The sequence below is a fragment of the Cannabis sativa genome, chromosome 6 (assembly GCF_029168945.1).
Source record: "Cannabis sativa cultivar Pink pepper isolate KNU-18-1 chromosome 6, ASM2916894v1, whole genome shotgun sequence".
Lineage (NCBI taxonomy): Eukaryota > Viridiplantae > Streptophyta > Magnoliopsida > Rosales > Cannabaceae > Cannabis > Cannabis sativa.
Window position 1 is genome coordinate 52,105,280 of NC_083606.1, and position 4,399 is coordinate 52,109,678.

At 38.8% G+C, this 4,399-nt stretch overlaps 1 long non-coding RNA gene across 1 annotated transcript; it reads left to right on the forward strand.

Annotated features, from left to right (window-relative positions):
* Positions 1 to 2,167: 2,167 nt before the first annotated feature.
* LOC115725779 (uncharacterized) lies at positions 2,168 to 4,161 on the forward strand. The gene is made up of 2 exons (XR_004013457.2): positions 2,168 to 2,916; positions 3,926 to 4,161. It is a non-coding gene; the product is annotated as an uncharacterized LOC115725779 (long non-coding RNA).
* The last annotated feature ends 238 nt before the right edge of the window (positions 4,162 to 4,399 follow it).

Here is a 4,399-nt window from a genome sequence, read left to right on the forward strand (position 1 = left end):
CTACGTTCCCCGAATCTCCATAAAAGGCCAAGCCTTGGCAGACTTCATTACCGAATGCAACGAAGCCGAGGCAACCGCGAATACGCCAACACCATCAATCCCCACATGGAGAGTGTTTGTGGATGGAGCCTCCAATGAAAATGGATCCGGAGCGGGGGTGGCAATGATATCCAAGACCGGACTTCGACTCCAGGCAGCCCTACGGTTTGACTTCTCAACTTCCAACAATGAGGCCGAATACGAGGCTTTGATAGCAGGGCTGAGGCTAGCGAAGGCCGTAGGGGCCAAAAGAGTGGAAGTCTATAGTGACTCCCAGCTGGTCGTAAATCAGATCTCAGGAGAGTACCAAACACGGGGCGAGCGAATGGCCGCGTATGTAACAATATTCCGGGAGCTGATCCACGAGTTCACGGACTACAAAGTAGAAAGAATCCCCCGGGAAAAGAATGCTCACGCGGACTGTCTGGCCAAGTTAGCTTCAGATAGTGAAATCAAAGGGCTGGGGGTAGTACCAGTGGAACGCTTGGCAGAGCCAAGCATCAAAGTAAAAGAGGCCATAATAACAGTTGGGCAAGAACCCAGCTGGATGGTCCCCATCATAGAATACATAACAAAAGGTGAGTTGCCCCAGGAAAGGGCACTGTCTCGAAAGATTCAGTATCAGGCTCACCGTTATGTAATGATGGATCAAATTCTCTACCGAAGAGGACTCAGCATGTCTTATTTAAGGTGTGTATCGGACCCTGAAGCTAGACAAATCATGCTAGAGGTCCACGAAGGGTTCTGTGGAGATCATACAGGAGGACCCAGTCTCTCAAAGAAAATATTGAGACAGGGATACTTCTGGCCAACAATGAAAAAAGATTGTATAGACTACGTCCAAAAGTGTGATTCGTGCCAAAGGTTCGCGAACATACCGAGAGCTCCTCCCAATGAAATTACCCTGATGACTAGTCCCTGGCCTTTCGCGGTTTGGGGAATAGCTCTTATTGGGTCCCTGCCAATAGGAAAGGGAGGAGTAAAGTATGCAATGGTAGCAGTAGACTACTTCACCAAATGGACGGAGGCTGAGCCCATGAAGACTATAACTGCTAAAAAAGCACTAGACTTTGTTATCAAAAACATAGTGTGTCGATATGGCCTGCCTCACAAAATAGTCTCTGACAATGGAAAGCAATTTGATTGCGAAGAATTTACTGACTTCTGCAACCAACACGGAGTAGTAAAAAGCTTCTCTGCGGTGGCAAGGCTGCAAACAAACGGACAAGCAGAAGCAGTCAATAAGATCCTAAAGGTTACCCTAAAGAAAAAGCTGCTGGCCTGCAAAAACAACTGGCCCGAAGAATTGCCAAGAGTGTTATGGGCCTACCGGACAACCCCTAGAACCACGACCGGCCACTCGCCTTTTTTAATGGCGTACGGTTGTGAGGCAATGGTCCCGGTAGAAACGTTATTCCCGTCCCACAGGAGAACGACTTATGATCCAGCCACGAATCAAGCTTTACTTCAAGAAGCTCTGGATCAAGTTGAGGAGCTCCGGGACGAGTTTCAAATACGGATGGCAGCTTATCAAAAGAAGGTGACCAAATATTTTAACTCCAAAGTTAAAAATAGAAAATTTGCTATTGGGGATATGGTCTTAAGAAGAGTCTTCCCAGCCACCCAGGAGCCCGGAGTGGGGGTACTTGGGCCAAATTGGGAAGGACCATATGAAATTGAGGACGAAATCGGTTCAGGCACTTATAAGTTAAAAAGGATGGATGGAACCATTGTGCCAAGGGCCTGGAACGCCGATCACCTCAGAAAATATTACCAATAGTCCGAAAATGTAACTTACGTTTTGTTTAAAGAGTTTGTACCGTCTAAGGGTATACAGCCTCCGCATGTTAAATAAAACTGAGTGCCTTAAAAACAAAGTTTCTAAGCCACTCAGGGGGGTACTAAGGTATACCACACGAACAGACAAAAAACAGGCTAAGTAAAATATCCTGACCCAAAGGGCAGGTCAAAAAAAAAGAGTATGCACAAAAAAGAAGCATATATAAACATCCTGACCCACAGGGCAGGTTCAAAAGAGAAATATGTGCATCGAATAAGATCATATATATATAAAAAATCCTGGCCCTCAGGGCAGGTCAAAAAATATATACAAAGGGCCCGGCACTACTACAATATAGCCTTTTAGTGACACTATTTAGTGACACGCACAAAAGTGTGAGTCACTAAAGAGTTAAGAGTAATTTTTAGTGACATGCACAATCAGACTCTAAATATTTAGGGTTAGTCTCTTGTAATGTGAGTCACTAAAAATATGGAGTGTCACTATAGAGTAAAACCCAAAATTATTTAATTTTTATTACTTTAAAAAATATTACTCTATAGTGACATGCCAAACATGACTGGGTAAATATTTCCCAACGCACCTAGCGTGTCACTATATCATAGTCTTATTTTTTTTAATTAAAAATACAAATATTATTAATATGTAAATAAAAAATAAATCATAAATAATAAAAGGAAATAAAAAAATAAAAAAGGCAGCTGGTTCTCTTTTTAATTAAAAAAACCCTAACATCATTAACATTGTTTCTCTCTCATTCTCGCCTCTCTTTCTCTTTCTTTTTCTCAATCGAAGCAGTTCCTTGAAGCAACACCACACTTCTCTGCTCCGATGACCAGCAACACCACACTTCTCTCCCTCCTCAGTCCTCAAAGCCCCAATCTCTCCTCTCAGATCGACTTTTTTCTGCCTAGGACGAAGGCCCGATCTGTCCTCTTCTCAGCGCCGCACCACACTTCCCTTCCCCCCTTTTTTTTCCGTCCGTGGAGCTTCTACTCAGGCCAGATGGCCCTGCTTCGGTGACCGGCCACCCAAATCCACCAAAGATTTGGAATCCCCGCTCTCAAAAATCTCAGGTACCCTCTATGTGTTTTTTTTTTTTTTTGAAAATATCCTCTGTGTTTTTTGTCTCACTTTCTGAGATTTATTTGTTGATGGCAGCTAGGATATAGTTGTTGTTAGCGATGTGTTTGATGCTGAACTTGGAGCAGTGCATATTAGGATATTAGTTCTATGATTGTGTTTTAAGTTATTGATACTTACTCTTTCGTTAAATATCTAAAATATATGTGTATATATACATATATATTGTATCCTGTATATTAGGAATAATGGTATCTTTATTAGTCTTGAAATTGCAATGAACATAATGTGAATTTGGGCTTTATTAATTTGCTTGAAAATAGCTTAGGCATATTGGTTTTCTCAATCATTTGTTTGTTCCATGAATGGTTTAAGTGTTCCAAGTAGGTTGTCAAGACATTTAGGCCACCCCAACCTGATTTTTTTGTGGATTAACTTTGATCTCATGATCGTGCCCCCTTGCAATTCAAAGAGATGACTTTTGGATGAAATGCAATAGCTTCTATATTGAATATGCATTCGTGTGTTTTAATTTTATCTAGATTCCATTTGGTTTGATCAGCATTGGAAGAATTTTGTGATATTGTTCTTTCATTCAATTTGTAAATGAATCTGAATATGTTTAGCCTAATAAATTAATAAAGTATTCTGTGGGATTAGGAGATAATAGGTAGATTAGTTTTGCTAATATTATTTCTTTTCATAGCAAATTTCATAATCTCTTCTAAAAACATTAAAAAAGGACTAGCACGATTACAATATCTACTAATCTGTTCAGTTCATCAAAGAACTGAATCCCATTGATTGTTCATACCCACTGTGGGAATTTATTTGCATACATATAATGTAGCTCTTTCCTAGCAGATTTTACAGCCTGGACTTGCGGTTTTAGAGCAAAAAAAATTACTTGAATGTGTAATGTGTTATTATATTTTAGTTAGCCAGCCGCCGTAGTTAGGGTTTTATTTTTTTTTATCTCACTGTTTCTTTCTCTCTGTGCAGGTGGACTTGGGCGATATAGGGTTTGTTGCCAAGGATAAGGATAGTGGATTGGGTTTGTGGCCGCAGCAGTTAGCATTTGTTGCCACGTTGTGTATATAGATCTAGATTTTCTTGCATTTGTATTCATTTATGTTTGTTCTTGATATTGTAGATATATGAAGATTTTTTTTTTTCGTTATAATAATTTTGTAATTTTTCTAAATTTTAGGGTAATAAATTTTTGTGTAGATTTCTCATTTTGTTTCCATTTTAACTTTGAGCACCAAACAAATAAATTTTTTGATAAATTAAAAAAATAATTATTTATTCTGCCAAAATTAACAAATTGAATTTTTTTTAAAAAAATTATTTATAAAAAAATATAATTCAAATAATTAAATATTATTTCTTTTAGAAAATTATTTAATGTAGTGGCACTTTTTGTGTGTCACTATATCTCCAAAAGTATTAATAAAAAATAAAAAAAAAAGATAT